Below are 22,250 nucleotides of genomic sequence, written 5' to 3'. Positions count from 1 at the left end.
TACATTATTACATTTTGTAGTGTAGTTCCTATAGTCCCAATAGGCTCTGCGCATTGGAATAATATATTCAGCAGTGTAGACGTAGGACTGAGTTCAACTAGGTCTCTACTGACTATATTAGACTTAGGTTTTTGCCAGCTAGCTCAGAGGTCACTAGAAACTTTCTTGAATAAACAAGGAGGAGTTTAACCTCCCTGGATAGACAAGAAGGGATTAGCTTCTGACAACCATATAACATGACAACTTTGCTCTCTCAGAATAAGAGTGTATCTCTAGAGTCGTGTGAAAATAATAGACAGTTATTTCACTCAGTCAAATGTGCGTACTTAGTTTCACCAGAGTGCAGAGAAAAGAGATGGTGTTATTTATTGAGCAGTCTTCTTCCTCATACAAGAGAAATGAATTGCCACAATTGCAATACTCATAGTAAAGTAAAGTGCGTACAGTAAAAGAAGGATTAAGAAATAATACTGTAAAAGCATTGATATGGTTTCTTAGCCATAACATACTTTAAAATAGATAGAATATATACATACTTATATACATTGACTAACGTACTCAACTGGTGCTTCTAAATACGCCTACCCCGGTGTACCTGACCTAAGCCTAATATGTGGGAAGGAGTAAGTAAGTAGCAGTTTAAGTTAAGTTGGTTTTGCCAAGAATCTGAATCAAGAATTCTCTCTAAGGTTTTAGTCAGTTCCGTACCTGGGTATTAGAAAGCAGGAGGTCTGGTATCTCTCTCTCAGGATTCGATATCCCAGTAACCCGCGAAGGTATCTGGAAGCACCGGAGCTGGATTTCTCGGCAGGAGAAAAGACAGCTTCTCTCTCAGTGCGTCAAAGAGGAGGGGCAGCGTCCGTGGGCTCTCGCATCAGCTGGACTCTCGGGCAAGTAGTTAGCTGCTCTGCTCCAAATCACCACTGTGTGTTTGCTTAAGGCAATGTTGGTATATTTATACCTGTAAGGTGCCGGGTTTGACATAAGGTTGGACATAAGACGCCAATAAAGATGTCACTAAGAAATGGCAGCTCTTACCGTGCTTTACAGGAGTTCTAGGATGAAACCAAAACAAAAGCAAGGGGGATTTCCCAGGTTGCTGGAGGTTTGGATTTGTTTAGAGAACTCGTTGTGCTTTCTAGGGGGCCGGGGAAATAGCCTTGCTTAATGTGACAGCATGTGCTACGACTGAATATGGATATGATTATTATGCCATTGTATGGATATTATTAATTATAACCGGACAAGGGCATAAAATAGGAATATCGATTTAGGCTCCTGGATAAAAACACAATACCCACTCCACGATCTAATGTCCATCATTACTAAAAACTAAGCAATAGTAAACATTTAAAGGTGCATGTGTATTCCAACCCACCCCAAAAATACATTTTTGCATTTGAAATGGTGTATCCGAAATACATGAAAATGGTATTGGTACTGTACGTTTTTCAAGCAGTGTAATCATTCAGTTAAAACGATACACATATATGATTAGCTGAAAGATTTGCGAAATTTACACATGAAATGGCTCTTAATACAGAAAAGAAGGTCGAGACCATTCCATCACATAATAATACAGTCGCTGTAAATGTGCTAGAGGCTGAGGTAATATATTGTCTCTAGAGTCCCTAAAAATAGAAGCTCTGTTCTCTAAGAATAGTTCTACTTTAAGCAGAGTACAAGTGCCAGGAAAAAGGTAAATATTTTGGAAGAGGAAAAAAAATTATTTCGCTTCATGGGAAAAAACAGTTCCAAATATTTTCTGTAGCTTTATCAAAATTCAGAGTTCAGGGAACGCTGTGTGCTCGTTTGCTTAAAAAGTTAATCTTTTTGTTCAGGGGAGAACATCATTTCAGACAGACTCGCAAAAAAGGTGTCTACGGCTTCAGGTGAAAGTTCGATTAAGTTAAAAAATGCTGCAACTGTGCAGTCGTGAGAATGATTGCTATCATCGATGTCAGGATCAGCAATGCTCACAGAAGGTCGTACCTGGGTGATGTTGCTCTCATCTCATGCTTCACTACCCCCTAATCATAGTGGTGAAGTCTCAACGAATGCCGTCATCAGAATCGGTAGCCGCTGGGGACAACACGATGCATGAGCCGTTACAGGACTTAGCAAAGTATCTGTATCCAATGGTACTGCTGATGGTAGTGTTAGACAGACGTCTAACACGCATTCTTCTCCACATAGCATACATCGAAGCACAGGTAAGATGCAATTCTGCCAGATGGGTCTGAATGAAAGAAACCAGGTCATATTCAGATCTCATAGCCGGGCTAATCCAAGGACTTTAGTTATGCGGTCCCGATAGCGTATTGCTAGGATTGTTTCTTCCATCGTTGCTGGAGTCTTGTCTGCGACTTGGCTTGCCATATCGAAGCAGTAGTAGTAAAAATAAAAGGCCTGCTACGAGTCCCAACAGAAGTGGTAGGCCGCCAAAGACAGAATGGACAAAATTAGGAAAAATGCCCAGAACTGTTTCAAAGGGTGTTAACAGTCCCGAAAAAATTGTCTTAAATATATGTGGGATACCACTGGTATCAGACATATTTAGAATTTGGCTTAGTATTTCTGCGAAATGCACTGGACAATTTGATGATAAATGGGTATGTATCTCCGCCGTTGTCCTTGCAACTTGCAGATCATATGTTTCTTTTGATGACGTCAAGGGCACAGTTGTCTGTAAAAGAACAGACTTAATTCTGCTTAAAGTATCAATTCGAATAGAAGAGATATTAAAAAAAGGCCACATTTTCGCCTCCATGTCTGGAGTGCTGTTTGGATACAATACTTGCATACAGCAAGTGACCATGGAACTAACGCTCACAAGATAAGCTTTTCCTGGCACCATGCCACAACAGCTGTGATCCACTATTAGAATGTAACTCCCATTAGAAAGTCGTCTAAAGAATGGCTCTATTTGTGTTGCAGGTGTGCCGTGCTGGTGACATGAAAGGTTATTTGAAGTCCCCTCACAGGCCCCATGCAGGTCAATACTTTGACACAGAAGTATACCGCTTAGTGATTGTTTACAATTTTTCCCACTAAGAAATACATTTTGTTTCTTTTCACTATAACATGTGTGTGTGTAAGGTAATTTCCATGATGACTTAATGTACCCTTTACCCAACCTTTCATGCTGGCCCGCTGGTATATACTCTTGACAGTATTTAAATTGGAAAGTTGTTATCGGAATTGTTATTATTCCATGTATTATCCATTCAATGACAGGTCTTTCTGAGATTGTCAGTGGTAATCTCTCAAGTTTTTCAATGCTCAGAATTGTGTAGTCTGACCCTTTTTGTGCCAAACTGATTTGTGTATCAGTAAGGTTAAAGATAGAGAAAATTGACGTTGTATTGATTAAACGCCAGGGCACGTAGCCTGAACGCAGATTTTGCAACATCCAGCCAAGCTGTACAATAGAACGTAATTGGGACTGACCGTGTTGTAACATTAGTAAGTCCTGCTCTATTATATCAATAGCAGATGATACAATACTGTCCAGTGAATATATTCTGGAGGACAGAGTCATTAACCCATTGTCCACAACATAACGTGATTTTTCCAAATTAATACGGTCAAATTCCCGTATTTTTTCTGCTGTTTCAATTTGCGTTTCTTTCCAAGCTTCATTGTAAGCTGCGTATATACCGGCCGCTATGAAACGTTTTTGGCGCTGTTTGCGTGGTCCCATTATGAAATCACGCAAGTCAGCACCGTCTTTAAGTAAAGTCAATTGTTGCTTAATTTCAGCCAGTGTGGATTTCTGTAGCCATTCGAGGCAGAGTTTCCCTACACTGTATGTTGTAACTATCCCTGGATGTTGTCTCTGGGAGTATCTTGGGTCTGGCCTGGTCAATTTGAACCCCTGTATTTTGTTCAGGAATCTATCTTGACAGCTATTTGTGTCTGTGGGCCAGATCAACCATTTTTTCCAATCAGGATGTGTTCTGTTTTGGTGAAAAATATGGGATACGTCTTTCTCAACATCTGTAGTGCTATTACTGTCAGGTGTTGGCTTTGGAATAGACGGTTTGTTTAAGTCTTTAATTTTGGCTAGGCCAAGACAAGTTGTCTGTTGAATGGTGTCATTCAGGAATATAATTTGTTCTGGGATCATGCAGGCTCTAAATAATGATTCTAAACCTTGGACCTGCCAATCTTTGGTACCCCAGATAGTTTTTGTTTCAATGTTGTTTTTCCAAAAATCAAAACCAAATGTAGTTAATTTTTCAAAAAATGTTTCCGAATAGATCAATTTAGTGTTTGTCAGCATTGTTTTCATCCCTGTCTTATTTAACAGTTTGAAATAATATGATTCTGCATCACTTGTGTTAAATCCTGAAAAATCTGGGAATTTCTCATAAAATGTTTTCGAACTGCCCTTTGGCGGAATTGCACTATGTTCCCATTGTTTGTAATAGTAAACATTTCTTGGTTGAGCAGATTTATGCAAGTAATGATGTGCAAAGTGGTTGTAGCAGTATATTTCTTCATAATTAGATGAACTTTGTAAGTAATCCTGTTCTGTACATTTTGCTGACATAACTAAATCTGACATCATATCATTAATACTTTCAAAGTCCCAATCATCAGAGAATGTGCTCGGTTTTACAAAGTCACTTAATGAAACCTTAAATTGGTGTGGATATTTCAAGAGCTCGACCAGGCAATAGATTTCGTAATCTGTTTTGTCCCAAGCTACCCCACCGGGTATTGGATAGGCTGTGACATTCACTGATGATAGTTCTCTTTTCTCGATGTGGAAATGACTTGTGTGGCTTTAGGACCAAGTTGATGTTCTGACTTGCTGTGTCCATTGTACTGTATTTTCCCTCAATGAATTTTCCCAAACAAAGAACCATGATGAGCCAAAGCAGGAGGAAAAGTACACCTTACACAATCCAAAATTCAATCCATGGAGAAATCAGATAGGTTTCTTTGAGTTGATGAAAGAGTTCTGTTACTTTGTCTTTAAAAGTTTTTGTTGTTGGCTGTTCTTCAGGCTCGCTTGGATCCTCAGAAAAGTCATCGAAATTGATGAAGTAGCCTGATGCAGTTCTGTCAATTGCGGGAATCGCTTCTGGATTTTCATTTGCTTTTCGAATTTTCTTTGTTTCATTAGCATAGTCTGAGGCTACATCGTTGTAGACAGGCGTTTCTTGACGAATTGTTGCAATTTGGGTTTCAAGAGGCACAAGTTCCATGGCATTGTTGCATAGTCCTTTATTATTCACTGCAGGTTTATCAAATGTGATTAGTCTCTCAGTTTGAACCTCTTGTATTGTAGCAAGTTTTGGTGTTCTGCTACATCTTGGGAGTCCACTGGGCCTACTACTTATTATTGGCCACATGATTGTGGTTTTACCAGGTCGATGGATACAACTCGGTTCTCCTTTTTACCAGCAAGGGGCGGTAGTACAACTGATCTTGTTCCGCTGACAGCTAAGACCGTGACTGCTTTTCTGTAAGAAGGCCCAAATTCCTTCTTCACCGCGATCTTCTCTCTGACCAGATCCCCAATTTTTGGAATCCACACAGGCCTTGCTGGGAAAGGTGGTTTATCTTCAGTAGCTGTTGGCTGCTGTTTTAGCTTAACGTTGCTCAGGTCTTTTCTTGTTTCGTTTAAGTCCTGTAAAATAGCCACACGATCTTTGATATCAAAGCATTTTTCTTCTACCACTGAAGTCTGACTATCTAAGTCCTGAATATGCATTCTAGTCCCGAACAATAGCTCGTACGGACTGAAACCTTTTAGAGAATTTCTTGGCAGATTATTAAGACTACGTTGGACACTTGTTAAATGTTGGACCCACCCATCACCCGAACCTAATACCCTCGCCGTTATAGATTGCTTTTTGTCCCGGTTTTTTCTTTCCACAATCCCATTTCCCTCAGGATGGAAGGGACAAGAGTACCGCAATGCAATGCCCATACTGGTCATGGCCTCCTTACAAGCTCGAGTGCTAAAAGCAGGACCCTGGTCAGAATGTAGCATGTCAATTGCGTATGTGCCGATATAGATTTGCAAATCTTTTATAACAGTTCTGGCGTCAGCCGAGCGCTGGGGCCACATTTTAAGTGAATTTAGTCTTAAATAATATACAATGGGATGCATCCTTCCTGTTTGATCATGCGTATAGATCGCCTTATGCTCTCTAATTGGGGTCCTGGCACTACTCCGGACGGTTCGCCACTGCGATCTCTGTTGCAGTTTTGACAGCTCATTACAAATTTGTAATTTTGCTGGCTCATCCCCGGCCACCAGTATTCTGATTGTAATTCCTTCAGAGATTCCTTGATCTTTCGGTGCCCTAGACCTTCACCCATGTGTGCGTCTGCTATTAACAAGACTCTCCTGTTCGTGTTTGGAATTACTCTATTCCCCACTCCAGGGATTCGAGCAAACGGAACAGAGTTTGCATCTATTATGTATGTATAATTGAGTGAATAGTTCACAGGTAGTGCTGCGCAGTCGCTTTTTAAAGACGTTTTTACCGCCAGCATGGTTTCCCTGTCTATGTATTTATCTGAACGCTTTTTTGTGGCTACGGAAGCCGGTTTAGTTGCTTCTGCTGTGGCTGTGTTAGCCAATGAATTCCCTGCAACGTGAACGCCATCACCCTGATGACTCAGTGTATGTATCACGTGAGTCTTTTGTAGTTCTTTCTGTAAAAGAACTATTTGTTCCCAAAGCGTTTTTTGCTTGACTGAGGCACCTGTGTCATCTTTGTAACCATTTTGAACCCAGTTCTGCAAGTCATTATTGTAAGACTTGACGCAGGAATACGAATCGCACACTATTAGTGTCGGGAATTCGTGATCGGCAATATCGAGCGCCATTTTTAAAGCTATTCATTCAGTTTGTTGACATGAATTGTCTTTTACAGATTGAGACATAGTTACCAGTGGTCTCAATTTGCCTCCGTGCCACCGGCATTTAACAACCTCGCACGTAGTATTGTAAGCTTGCTTTCCCCAAACTGAGGGTTGTGCATATCCGTCTGTATATATTACACAAGCGTAATGTAGTAGAGGCAGAATTTCGATTGGCAGAGGATATTCTTTTTCATAGGCTAGATCTTTCAGTTTTTCCATGTTCGGGTCAAAATAGTATTTCACTTTTTCTGTAGAAAGAGAATTTTCCCATTGTATCCATTTTGGATCTAATGCCACGGTAGTTAAATTACGTGGGCTTGTTAATGACTCAAAGGCTGATTCTGCTGTTAAAACAGTTATCCTTTTGCCTTCGGCTTGGGCTTTTTCTTTTGCTACAGCTGTTTGAACCGCATTTACAATGTTTTCCGCAAGACTGAATGATTTTTCAGCTTGCGTGTACAAATGTGATTTGTATGCTTTTGGTACCGTTTCTCCCTCATTAGAGGTCAGGTACGTAGGGGGGTGTGGCTACGGTGCCAAGGAAGATGGCCGCAGGTCCGGAGAGCTCCGTTACGACGTGAGGTGACGGGGTTTCTTTCAGGCGTTTCCCTCCTTTTTGGACTGCCGGAGCAGTGCTCGGAGTGTGGCGGAAGATACCCGGCATCTTTACGTGTGCTTTACGGATCAAGGGAAGCTGTTTTTGCCGGTATTTCACCTTTTGCAGTTCCCGGCGGCTCGCGTCTGACTGCGACCGCCATTTTGTTGTTCCGTTTTCATGCCACCTCTGCTGCCCTAAATCTGCGCATTTCAATGTTTGCTATGCTGCAGCCCTTTATCTGGTGCCCTGGCAGTTATCTGCATGTTATCTGTTCTTTCCTGTTGAGGACCTCCTATGCTGATTAACTAGCTACTTTTACTTCTCCTCAGGATGTGGCCGCCATTTTGACTCTCTTCTCACTTCGTCTTCAGAATGTTGATTTACAATTTACCGTCTCTCCAGTGACTTTTTCTTGCCTCTATCTATATCCTGTTTCATCTCCAGTCATTTTTCTTTGAGGCAACCATCACTGTTCATTCATTCCTGCTATTTTCCGCCATTTTTTCCTCATAATAACTGTGTTTTTACTATTGACGCAGTGCGTTTTTCAGTTGTCTTTTCTTCACCATGGCAACGTCACGCACCAACAGCAATGCGGCCCTCCAGCAACGTTCTGTTTCTCATCCATCTTTGGAGGACTCTAATCCTTTCAGTGTTTTGCAAGATTCATTCGATGATTCACAATCGGATAATTCTACTATTAGAGGTTCTACCACTCCGGTTTCCCGTTCCACAAAGACTCTGTGTAAATCTTCATCATCGTCTCCGAATGTTACCACGGGAAAACGCACTAAAGTGAATCCCCCCTCCCCTACAAACATGTCGAATGCTATTTCTATGGAACTTTTATTGGAAGAAATTCGTGCTCTCAAGCCATATATGTCAGAGACTAATTCTCTTCTCCAGAGTCTTGAGGACAATTGGTCTCACACACAACAGAGAGTGGGGGATCTTGAAGTCTCCCTAGCTTCTGCTCAACCACTCATTGACCAGGTTCCTCCTATGCAAACAGAGATTGCTTCTCTCAAACAACAAATCGAAAATTTGGAAAACAGAAATAGGCGTAATAATCTACGTATTTATGGCCTTGCTGAAAATCTGGAAGGGTCCAATCCAATCTCATTTTTTCCGTCCTTCCTTCCTACTCTTCTCAATTTCCCACCATCATCACCTCCTTTGAACATTCAACGTGCTCACCGTTTGGGTCCAGCTTCTCGTCAGTCAACTTCTACCTCTTCTGTTAAACCTAGAAGTGTTATCCTATATTTTTTGGAATATACTGACCTTCTTCGAGTACTTCATGCAGCTAAGCAAAAAGGAAAGATTTCCCACAACGGCTCCAATTTTGCTCAGGACTATGCCAAGGCTACAGCTGACCGCCGTAAACGATTTCTAGACATGAGACCAGCTTTACGAGCTTTGAATGCCCGTTATGGGCTTTTTCATCCTTGCATTTGTAGGGTCACTTATAACAATAAGACGACGTCTTATGAAGATCCTGCCCGCTTGCAACGTTTCCTGGATTCCTGTCATTCTGCTCCGATGGACATTCCGCAACCCTAGTCTTTTCATTTGACTGTTATCTCTTATTGCCATGTCCTCTTCAACTGTTTGACTTGTTCCTTATGTATACTGTCTTTGTAGCGTGTTCTTTTGTATAGATATTATGTCTTACCCTATGTTTGTTTCACGTTATTTTCCTTTTTTCGTACTCCCCTAGTTGCTGCTCTTGTAGTCCCTGAGATGTTTCTTGGTTTGTTCCTCCTCAATTGCCTGATGGTTTCTCCCTTTGCCGCGTCTTCGTGGAGTTCCCGCCCAGCCGTGCCTCCTTCCTTCATGGTTCCTCCATCCCCAATACTCTTGTATTTTTACGGTATGGATTTTGTTTTTTCCTATGATCTTGTGTATTTGTTACCTTTCTGTACCTCTTTCTTCTTCTTTTCCTTTTTTCTCCTCAGCACTCTTCTTTCTCTTCAAATATATTCTTATCTCTTCCATTATCTTCTCTCATTTTTCTTCGTCACTCATTCTATTTCCTTTTTCTTTCCCCTCTTCATTTATCACATCTTTCTCTTGCTACTCTTTATATACTACGTCTTCTTTTTCTTTTCTCCGCTTTCAGCTGTTGCTTGCGCTTCTTTTTCCTCTTCTCACTTGTTGTACTATTACATTTATACATGATTATTCATATGTTTTAAATGTTTTTTAGATTTCTAAATGTCAATTAATATAATCTCTTGGAATGTTAAAGGTTTGGGGTCTCCTATCAAGAGACAACGTGTTCTTTCCCACTTAGCTCATTTGAAAGCAGATATAGTGTTATTACAAGAAATACATGTTAAAGATGTTGAAGTTTCTAAATTACGACGTAATTGGGTGGGTCAAGTTTTTGCTTCTCCGGGGACGGGAATACGTAATGGGGTTGCTATTCTGACTCATAAACGTTTGAATGTTCAACTTGTTAAACAAGATAATGATACGGAGGGCAGATGGGTTGTTACATCGTTGTTGGTTAACAAAATTCCTTTAACCATTTTTAATGTGTATGCACCTACTATTCCTGATAAGTTGTTTTGGCCTCAAATTCTCTCATCTACAATGCAGTATACTGATGATTATTTTATTTTTGGCGGGGATTGTAACACAATTATGGACCCTTTCCTTGATCGTAGATCTAACTCCCGATTTTCTCCGTCTCCAACCCATGCTCAATTCACCTCCCTTATTGCCCAACGATCCCTAGTTGACTCATGGCGACTTTGTAATCCTACTTTACAAGAATACACATATTTTTCCCCAGTCCATTCTTCCCAATCCCGTATAGACTATCTTTTCATTTCCAAAGCTCTCACACAACTCATCACTCACTCGGATATAGGTTCCATTTTAATCTCCGATCATGCCCCAGTCTCTCTTCAACTTGACTTGCTCCCTCCTAGTAAGGGGACTAAACGATGGAGATTTAACAATTCCCTACTCCTTGACACTTCATTTTCTACTTCCTTTCTTGATTTTGCCTCTCTTTTCTTTACAGAAAATGAGTCCCCTCACATATCCCCTCAATTGTTATGGGATACATTTAAAGCTGCCTCTAGAGATTTCATCATTTCATATATTGCCAAAAAGAGACGTTTAAACTCACAATCTATCTCTACGCTTACTTCTCGTATTAAACACTTAGAACAGGTATATTATTCATCCAAATCTCAATTTGATCTTAATAATCTTATTTCCGTCAAATTATCCTTTAATAAGTTATCCACCGAATCCGCAAATTTAATTTTGCTTAAATCAAGTGCTAAATACTATTCATCACAAAATAAGGCTGGTAATATGTTGGCAAATTATCTTAAGGTTAAAAAAGAGCGCACCAAGATTGAATCGATAGTTTCTTCCACTAATACCATTCTTCATAAAGACGAGGATATTTTGGGTGAATTTTCTAATTTTTATCAGACTCTTTACACTCCTGAATCTCCCCATTTGTCGTCAGACATTGATCATTATTTGTCTTCCATTCCTTCTCCCTCAGTTTCTGATGTGGACTTTTCTTCCTTAGGCAAAGATATTACATCTACTGATATTTTAGATGCCATTCGTGTTCTTAAGAGAGGGAAGGCGCCGGGTCCGGATGGCTTCTCTATTGAATTTTATTCTCATTTTTCTTCCTTTCTTGTTCCTAAATTACTTCAATTATTTTCTTTCTTTATTTCCTCGCAAAAGTCTGAAGGTTCTTTTCAGGAGGCTTTAATTTGCCTTCTTCCCAAGGATATTAAGGATCACACTTTATGTAAAAATTATAGACCTATTTCCTTGATTAACCTTGATTACAACATTTTTGCAAAGATTTTAGCTTTACGTTTAGACAAAATTTTACCTCAACTTATTGGTAGGGAACAATGTGGGTTTATCAAGGGTCGACATCTTTCAGATAACACGCGTTTATTTTTCAATGTCCTTAGTAAATCACAAACTTCTCCTCAGTCTCTAGCTGCTATAGCTTTGGATGCGGAGAAGGCTTTTGATAGAGTTAATTGGCCCTTTCTTTTGTCCTCCTTTAAAAGGTTTGGTTTTGGGTCTAAATTTCTTTCTTATGTTTCTTTATTATATTCTTTTCCTAGATCTTTTATTTTTGCTAATGGCCTTGTTTCCTCTTCTTTTCCTTTGTTCCGTGGCGTCCGTCAAGGCTGTCCTCTTTCACCCCTTCTTTTTAGTCTTGCTTTGGAACCCTTCCTAACAAAAATTCGACTTAATGCAAATATTTCAGGATTCTCTTATGGTGATAAACAAATAAAGTTGTCCGCCTATGTTGATGACATTCTCCTTTTTATTTCTAACCCTCAAATTTCTGTTCCTGCATTCCTTCCTGAAGTCTCTGCTTTTGCAGCTGTTTCAGGTTATAAACTGAATGTCGATAAATGCGAGATTCTTCCTCTTAATAAATTCTGTTTTCATGCGGACTTCGTAATATCCTCTTTTCATTGGAACCCTTCCAAAATTAAATATTTAGGTCTTTGGTTTGCTCCCTCCATTAAAGAGACGGTAGCTCTTAATATTAAACACTTACATACTACTCTTACAGACTCTACGTCACGATGGCATCCACTGTTTTTATCTTGGTGGGGAAGGTTGGACTCAATTAAAATGATGCTTGTTCCTATTATTTTATTTTTCCTTTCTAATCTCCCTATTAATATCCCAAAGTCTTGTTATAAAACTATTTATTCTATTTTATCCCGTTTCTTATGGCAAAATAAGAGAGCTAGAATGTCGTTTTCTAAACTTAGCCGCCCCAAACACTTGGGAGGAGTTAACTTTCCCAATTTTTCCTCTTATCATACTTCCTTTTTTCTTTCCCACTCGGTTTCCTTGTTATCCGATGCATTACTGGATGATGCGTCTCTCCCCCTGTGGGTTGACATTGAATCCGCCTTTTTTCATCCCTTCTCTTTTAAAGAATTTGTTTCCCTACCCCGTGTCCCAAAGCAAATGTCCTTACCTATCCTCAAGAACTCCAGAAAACTTTTTCTTCCACTACTTCAGAAGAATCTTGATAGCCATTCACGTTTTTTACAGTCTCCTCTTTGGTACAATCCTCTTATTAAGGTCAATAATAGGACTCTTTTCTGGAAGGCTTGGTATGATCAAGGATTTTTCTGGGTACATCAAATTTTTCAGCATGGTGCTTGTATCCCTTTCCCTCTTCTCCAACTTCGTTTTTCTCTTCCTCTCTCCTTCTTCTCTAAATACGCTCTTTTGACTGCTGCTGTTCAGACGGGCTATGACTCTCTTCCCCTTTCTATCTCTTGTACATCTTCTTCCTCTCCTCTTACCCTATCTTTCCTCTTATCTTCTTCCTCTGCTTCACAGATTTATAAAAAATTACATGAATCTTCTCCTACTAGAAAAAAATCGACCGTCGAACTAGCGTGGGAATTAGATTTGGGTGAGCCATTCTCTCTCTCTTTGTGGCAAGATATTTGGAATAAGTTACGGAAATCCTCTAGAGCTGCTAACACTACCCAAACTTTATTTTTTCTTTATAATCGTCTCATGCTTACTCCTGCTCGATTACATAAAGTGGATTCCACTATCCCCTCCACATGCTGGTCTTGTTTAGAACCACGATCGGATCTCAAACACATGATATTCCTATGTCCTCTTGTTCGTACATTTTGGTCCAAAGTTTGGCAACAAATTAATACTATTTTTTCCACCAATTTTCCTTTTTCTTTTACACATGTTTTCCTGGGTAGCCTTTCCGATATATGGTCCTCATCTCCCTTCAACACCTCTATTATTGATCTCCTTCTAGCGATCGCATTCCAACAAATTACCAAAGCATGGAAAGATACCTCATCCATATCATATCAAGCTTGGTGGTATGGTGTCTGTTTTAATCATAGATTAGATAGAGCATATGCCTCTCCTGTTGCAATTGCTATCAAACGTGATTTACTGTGGTTACCTATTACCTCCTTCTTAGATTCCTCAGCCGCATCCTCTACACTCCATTCCCCTCGTACTGAGGAAGTACCCAAGCCTCCATGATGTGTTTCTTGCTTACTTTTTTATTACATTTTCAACTTCTGTATTTTTTCTTTATGATTATACATCTTTCTTCTAAATTTTAGAATGTTTAATTTCTAATAATGTGATTTGAATTGCAATTGTATTTTCTTTGCTGAGTCTCTGTCTTTCTGCTTTTCTTTCTCTCCTCCCCTTTCTTTCTCTTCCCCTCCCCCCTTTTCTCTTTCTCACTTTTCCTTTTCCTATATATTATTTTGATTGCTTACAATGTTTCGTATAAAATTTGTATATCTTTTTCTTGCTGCATTCTTATACCCAATAAAATGTTCTTTAAAACTTTAGAGGTCAGGTACGTGAATCCGCATCTCCCTGGGAAGACTCGGATTATAAGGTTGCGTGTGTTATCGCGAGTTTGCAATTTTGTTTTAACTAACATGTCTGTTTGCAATGATCTCAAAATTTCTGTGCGTTTTTGAGTCCAATTGATTGGTTTAAAATCAGGTTTTATTAATTCATAGAGGGGTTTAACCCTCTCTGCGTAATTTAGAATGTAAGTTCTTCCGAAATTCAGGAAACCTAGTATTGATTGTAAGTTCTTCAGCGTTTTTGGAGCTTGGAGCACAGCACATTTCTCTAAGAAATTGTCTGCTAGGCTTTTGCCTTCACTTGATAATTCATATCCTAAAAACAGGACTGTTAGATGGGCAATTTGTGACTTTTTAAAGTTGAATTTGTAACCCTCTGCTGCGAACCCAAGTATTATGGTGTTCACTATTTTCAAGTGAGTATCCAAGTCGTCATCTGTGAGATAGATGTCATCGACATAAGATAACGCCTCATCATCATACATTTGTAGTAACTCTGTTACCCTTGCTGAGAATAATCCTGGGCTATTCTTGAATCCCTGTGGGAGTCGACAGATATTTCCTGTGACCCAATTATTGAGAAAGCGCTCAAATACCTGCTTTCAGGTGCAATGTTTTGACAAAAGAATCCATTAGAGATATCTAATGTCGTCTTGTATTTTTTACGCACAATGTTATTCATTAGTGCTGCACTGTGTGAGTTTTGTACTGTAAATGTTTTGCAACACGAGTTAAGGTGTCTGTAGTCCAAAACTCGACAATATGAATCGTCTGGCTTGGAGACAGGAAACAAAGGATTGTTCATTTGTGAGGTGCATGTTTCAATCACCCCCTGGTATTCAAGTTGATCTAAGATCTCCCTGACTTTCTTTTTAGCTTCTTGCTTAATTGGGTACTGCCTTTGTGCAGTTGGTTGACATTTTAACTGGATTTTGTGAGGAGGAGAGTCCTCATCCCATCCTACATGATTTTTATATAATGCAGGAGCTTGGGCTACCGCCCATTTTCTTGCATATGTATATTTTTTATGAATTGGAATATGATTTGAGAAGGCAGGCATAATCATTTCTTTGCCACGTGGGCACTCCCTGACAAACGTTGGTGGCCAGTCTTTCTCAGCTAAAAGGATGTCATAGCCTTGGGAAAGTTTATCCCAAAATAGACCCCTTACTTTCCTAGTCTTATCTCCCTCTATACGTAATGTTATTTCATATATTTTATGAGGTTTGCTAACTCTGGTGTCTGCAGTTTCCACCTGAATGTATTCATTCGTGTCCACTGTCTCCAGATGATTCATCAGGATCTTGCGAGCTATTGTCACTTCTGCTGCGCTGTCTAGCATTGTCTGGGCCCACTCTCCGTTTTTCAGTTGTGTCCTCCGTATCCTCGGCATGTTTAACTATTTTAATGCTGGCTACCTTCTTTCTTGGAAATTGTAATTTTTATTTAGATGAGCAGGTTCCTTGTCTTTGGACTTGACGTGCTCTTCCCTCTGTTCTGACCGTCCTCTTCTTTCCGATTTCTGCGAGGAAGTCTGAAAAGATCGAGAGGGATGTGTATCAATATCTTGATATCTATCAGGTTTCTTTAGATTATCCCTATTTCTAAGGTTGTATCTTTTCTCAGAGGGCTCCCTCTGGGGAGACTTGTGTCCTTGGTCCGGAGATCTTTCTTTCCGCCGAGGAGACCTACCTCTGGACTGGAATCTTTTTTCTTTGGGAGTGGATTGTTTATTTCCATCCTAGCTCTTTTTTGGAGTGTTTAAATTATTTTTAATAAATATTTTTCAGGATTTTCAGTTAGTTGGGGTTTTACTGGTTTACCACCCAAACTAACTCTTCCTAGTTCTTCATAGGATTTTTCTATGATTCTGGCAAGTTCTGAATTGGTTGTAATACCCTAACACGTATACTTACAACCCCACTCTGCACCCTTTTTTTAATAATACCAGCCAAGGACTTAATAAAATAAATTTTTTCCCTACGTGCCAGGTATTTTTTAAGTAATTCACTTTCACCTCACCTCACTCACTTTTTCCTTTAGTAACACACCCCCTCACATAGTTCACTATTTAGTGCTCCTACGTAGTTGTGAGTCGTAGCACGCCGCATCCCGTAGAGGGGTGCGAAGGCCCCGATGATGAAGCATGACACCAAGGGGCCTGTTGGTGTGTGAGGGGCATTTAAACAACACCGTGTGTTCCCCATCACTTTAGGGACCACCACCACCTTGAGTGGATTCCATTCTGTTTATTCGCATTACCAAGGGAGACTGAATCCACTGACTCTCTCTCTCCCCCTCTATTTGTTTGTATCTTAAATTATTTTTAATACATTTTTTTTCAGGATTTTCAGTTAGTTGGGGTTTTACTTGTTTCCCACCCAAACTATCTCTTCCTAGTTCTTCATATAATTTTTCTATGATTTTGGCAAGTTCAATTGGTTGGTCTGCTATATCTGTTTCTTTCAATTTCTGGCGGATCGCCACAGATGCTGCTTCTCCTTTTATGTTGGCTAATAATATAGCAGAGACCTGCTTGAATTCTTTCAGTAATTTCATACCCAGAGTTAAAGCAGGTTCTGGACCGTATTCATTTTGAATTTGTCTTAGCACATCTGGTATTATCGTGATAGACGGAACACTATGTGTTTTTGTGTAAATGGAAGCAAAGACTGTGCCCCAAGTGTCACAGTCCTCCACATGTGGTGCGATCCCCATTGGAAGGCAGATAGTCAGAATTCTGTGTTTCTCAGTAGGGGTAGTATCCGGAAATACTGCCTCTATTTGAGTGATTTTTTGTGCTAACCAGAATGGAATTTGTTCCCGTTTTGCGGGTACTTTACGCAGACATGATTGTATGTTCTGTGGTGTAATTTTGTTTGTGTTCCCCTGTTGAGGGGTCAGCTGTGGAATTTTAATAGCTGGTTGGACTGCTGAAGTCCGCATTACATATTGGACTAATTGTCTATGTATTTTAATCAGTTGTTTTAGCTGTGCTAAAAGTTCTGGTACTGACATTTTTTCGATGTCGGGATGTGGTGTGTAGCTGGCTAGAACCGGCCACGTTGCTCCTGGTCTACCTAGTGGACCGAGCCTGGAGATGTGATTATTATGTTTTAGGGCACCTTTAAACCAGAGCAGGTCCTCTTGGTATTTTAGTGGGATTTGCACCTCCTCGAAAGGGGTCTACTCATCCGGAGGTTCCTCTATTCTGTAATAGTGGAAGTCATGTGTGACAGCGTTTGCTGCTGGAAAGTTTATCCATGAAAAGAATACCTCTGTCTGCCGATATTCATGGGCCTCAATTACGAATACGACTATTCCACCTCTTGGTGTTAGTCCGTTTTCTATAAGTTTAAGAGTGATATTTTTCCTTATGTTGACCGGAATGAGTATGACACTCGGGTCATTTTCTTGGAGACTTGTGTCATCCGCTAGGAGTCGAGCTGCTATTCTAGCTGCCTCCCTTTCGTCTTCACTTTCTGACATTTTTACTGACAGAAAGGTTTTTGTTGCAGATCAAGTTTCAAGGAAACAAAGATTAGGTGCACAATATTTTGGAACACTGTATCCTTCAACGTTGACTATACCAAAAACTATACATAGAAATCTCTTTCTACTAAGTTCCGGTGGATTTTAACCTTTTACCCACTCCAGACGTCTTTTGGAGTATTTACGGAAAAAGGGTCTGTGTGAAAAAGCACGACTGAGTTACTCTAACGTCTTGCGTAAGATTTATCGCCTTACCAAATGTTGGGCGCCATGTAGTGTAGTTCCTATAGTCCCAATAGGCTCTGCGCATTGGAATAATATATTCAGCAGTGTAGACGTAGGACTGAGTTCAACTAGGTCTCTACTGACTATATTAGACTTAAGTTTTTGCCAGCTAGCTCAGAGGTCACTAGAAACTTTCTCGAATAAACGAGGAGGAGTTTAACCTCCCTGGATAGACAAGAAGGGATTAGCTTCTGACAACCATATAACATGACAACTTTGCTCTCTCAGAATAAGAGTGTATCTCTAGAGTCGTGTGAAAACAATAGACAGCTATTTCACTCAGTCAAATGTGCGTACTTAGTTTCACCAGAGTGCAGAGAAAAGAGAGACGGGCGTTTTCAATAAAAGGTGTTATTTATTGAGCAGTCTTCTTCCTCATACAAGAGAAATGAATTGCCCCAATTGCAATACTCATAGTAAAGTAAAGTGCGTACAGTAAAAGGAGGATTAAGAAATAATACTGTAAAAGCATTGATATGGTTTCTTAGCCATAAGATACTTTAAAATAGATAGAATATATACATACTTATATACATTGACTAACGTACTCAAATGGTGCTTCTAAATACGCCTACCCCGGTGTACCTGACCTAAGCCTAATACATGGGAAGGAGTAAGTAAGTAGCAGTTTAAGTTAAGTTGGTTTTGCCAAGAATCTGAATCAAGAATTCTCTCTAAGGTTTTAGTCAGTTCCGTACCTGGGTATTAGAAAGCAGGAGGTCTGGTATCTCTCTCTCAGGATTCGATATCCCAGTAACCCGCGAAGGTATCTGGAAGCACCGGAGCTGGATTTCTCGGCAGGAGAAAAGACAGCTTCTCTCTCAGTGCGTCAAAGAGGAGGGGCAGCGTCCGTGGGCTCTCGCATCAGCTGGGCTCTCGGGCAAGTAGTTAGCTGCTCTGCTCCAACTCACCACCGTGTGTTTGCTTAAGGCATTGTTGGTATATTTATACCTGTAAGGTGCCGGGTTTGACGTAAGGTTGGACATAAGACGTCAATAAAGATGTCACTAAGAACTGGCCGTTCTTACAGTGCTTTACAGGAGTTCCAGGATGAAATCAAAACAAAAGCAAGGGGGATTTCCCAGGTTGCTGGAGGTTTGGATTTGTTTAGAGAACTCGTTGTGCTTTCTAGGGGGCCGGGGAAGTAGCCTTGCTTAATGTGACAGCATGTGCTATGACTGAATATGGATATGATTATTATGCCGTTGTGTGGATATTATTGATTATAACCGGACAAGGGCATAAAATAGGAATATCGATTTAGGCTCCTGGATAAAAACACAATCATTTAACGAATGCTTTTTTCAGTTTGATATCAGCTGGAGAAATGATTTTAGGACTCATTTTAATAGTTATTCAAAATCCATTGTAATGGATAAAATAGAACTATGAAGGAATAGGCCCTTTTAGAAAGTTATCTCTTTCCTGCTTAAAGCCTAGTAGTAACAGTCAATGGCATAGGAAACCACACTCAACCAGCTTCCTTTTTGTTTCAATATTGTGTTTTGAAGGCTGAAACATACTAAAAGAAAAACTCTTGCCTCTGAGTCTTTCTTTAACATTTTTCATCCCACAAAATGCAATCAATCTCATGAACAACCATAAGAGAACCTTGCACTCCAGCTGAAGAGCATTAAGCTCTAGCTATCAGTGCTTTAAAAACTATGGTAAGTTCTCCTTGGGTCATGGAATTAATGACCCTCGATGATTGCTGTTTTTTTTTTAAATATTGCAGGGGTTTTGCTACACTCCGTGCAGCTCCAAACCACACACAAAATAATGCTTGGCGGTGCCCCTGCCCCTTGCAGTTACACCATCAAACAATGGCCCTTGCCTATTCATTAGAAAGTTATCTCTTTCCTGCTTAAAGCCTCTAGAGGACTTTTTTGAGTGAATTACAACAACCACCTGGCAGCTTGATAGTCCTTGGTGACTGTGCAGTACTCCAAGGACTTGAAGAAAAAGGCTTTGAGTGTGGCTGGTATGTTGATCTTGCCTTGCCAGGATGGCCTGAGGGCTATGCCCAGTAACCTGATACATTTCAAAGGTTCATAGTGTATGCAAAACACTGGAGCAAAGTCTCTAGCTCTGCCTATATTTCCTTAGTGAATTTAATTTCTTTGATATGTGTCTGCTGTGGTATTTTTAAAAGCTTCAAGCAGGGACTCTCAGACAATGAAATCTGTGCATGCATGGGTCATAATTATTCCACAATGAGTCTTCAATCCACATTTAATACATGTTAACCAATAGAAAAAAGTATCAGGCATCTAGACCGGCCATTAAAATCAATTGTAATTCAGATTTCTCTCCTTGACAAATATATTTTCACTTTGTGCTTTTGGTTGTTACCAAGTGCTTCAAATCGATATGTTTGTAATCTTTTTCTAATCTTGCAGTTTTTCCACGGCTGTAATTCAGTCTTTCATTTGTTTAATGTATTGTTGTTGGAATGAGAAGCAGGTGTTTGTTAGGAGGCAGTGTAGAAACAGATTTTGTATCAAGAAGCCACACTTACATATCAGGTAGTAAATGTTTACAAAAGTACAGCCTAGAAGTCAGAGTCAATGGCATAGAAGTCTCCACACTCAAGCAGCTTAATTGTTATTTCAATATTGTGTTTTGTAGACTGAAACATACTAAAAGAAAAACTCAGAGATTATTTTTTTAAACAAAACCAACATGTCTCTGAGTCTTTTTTTTTACACTTTTCATTTCACACTCCAGCTGAACAGCATTAAGCTCCAGCTAGTAGTGCTTTAAAAAATATGGGAAGTTCTCCTTGGGTCATTGAGTTACTGACCCTGGATACTTACAGATTTTTTTTTATTATTGTTGGGGCTCTGCCCCTGCCCCTTGTAGTGACACCACCAAACAATGGCCCTTCTAGGGCATTATGGGGGGCTCGTTCATGGAGCTGTAAACAATTAAAATGAGTACCCCACATCCTCATGATCTGGTGTCTGCACTCACCATAGGCCAATGCCCTCGGTGCCCTACTTCTGGCATTGGTTTACTAGAGGGCACCAAGAAGCAGGGATTACATTCGGAACTAAAGTGGCACTGAAGGAGTAATACTCACAGTAAGAAATGAAATCAAAGTAATTAAATATGTGACTGGCCGTGAAATTGAACCAAATAATGATTAGGCAGATTACTTTTGTGCTGCATTTATTATTGAATTACACTAATATTGAAATGAAAGGAAATTAGCAAAATAATGCGCAAAGTGAAAATAATGACTATTGAATGTAGGTACTAATTGCTTGCTGCATTGTAAGGAGGTCATTTATTTTAATTATTTTTGCAAGCATATATTAGGCTAAAAATGACGATTGTTTCAATTGATAAAGGCTGTCTAATCAGTCGAAACGCATCTTGAAACGAGAACTGCTGCTAATTAAGAGTGCCGCTTGCATCTATTCCGTAATTGTGTGCTCAAAAGTGTTAGTAAAAGGCAGAATTTTCTGCCCTGAGTTCCGGGTCTCTTTCCTTTTGATACATACATATGTATATTCACTTAAAAAAACAAAGCTTAAAGTGACATTTAGGGGCATATTATCAAGAACAGGCGATAAAATTATCGCCGCTTCATCGGCAGGAAACTGCCGCTAAAGCGGCGACAATGGGCTTGACAATATGTCCTTGTGAATTCCCATAGCAGCCTAGGTTCTGGTGTTAACCTGGGCTGCTATGGGAATTCACAAGGGCATGTTATCAAGCCCATTATTGCCGCTTCAGTGGCAGTTTCCTACCGATAAAGCGGCGATAATTTTATCGCCTGTTCTTGATAATATGCACCTCAGTTAGGTGTTATTGTCAGTCATAATGTTGAGTTTTAAATGTAAAAACTACTGAAATTCACCAGTTATAGTGTACTGACCTAACAATCACTTGCACCCCTTCCATGCCTCACGTATACATTTTTGGAGAAGTCCACTGAACAACAAAGAGGATGCACTCGGTCCTGTGAGACTCCTGCTGGACCGTGATGATGTCCCCATTTAAAAAAGCATTCCTTACATTGCTCTGTCCAGATGATGCCTAGTGAGCCCAACCAATAAGCAACCGATACTTCTTAGTTTTTAAGTTCAGAAAATATTTATTGGGAAAAAGAACGTAATAAGTTACAATATATAAGAGCAATAAAAATAATAAAAAGTATACAATCTGTATTATTTGAGGTAAAGGTTATACATAGGTAAAAAAAAGCAGTTTAGGCTGGTAAGACATTCAGAGTATCAATATCATAAATGTTATACAATAGAGAGAAAACAGATAAAAAAAATAAAGAAAAGGAAGTAAGAATGCATGAAATATAGTAACAATGTATAAGAAAGGTCTAACTGTATAATAACATAGAGGAAGTCATGGAGGCTTAGCTACTTCTTGTTTCAGAGGTGTTGGAGAGGGGGGGGTGCCTAGCACTAATGTCAATGAATGATATAACCGGTTCCCGTAAATCTAAACGTTTGGATGCTAAATGTTGGGGGATAAACAAATAGAGTATATAATCTATGATTGTAACAAACAGCATACCACCATGATTGATATTAAATTTTGGTAAAGTTTTTCCCATTTTTGGTTATTTG

The sequence above is a fragment of the Lissotriton helveticus genome, chromosome 1_1, assembly GCF_964261635.1.
Source record: "Lissotriton helveticus chromosome 1_1, aLisHel1.1, whole genome shotgun sequence".
Lineage (NCBI taxonomy): Eukaryota > Metazoa > Chordata > Amphibia > Caudata > Salamandridae > Lissotriton > Lissotriton helveticus.
This window is presented reverse-complemented; position numbering follows the sequence as displayed.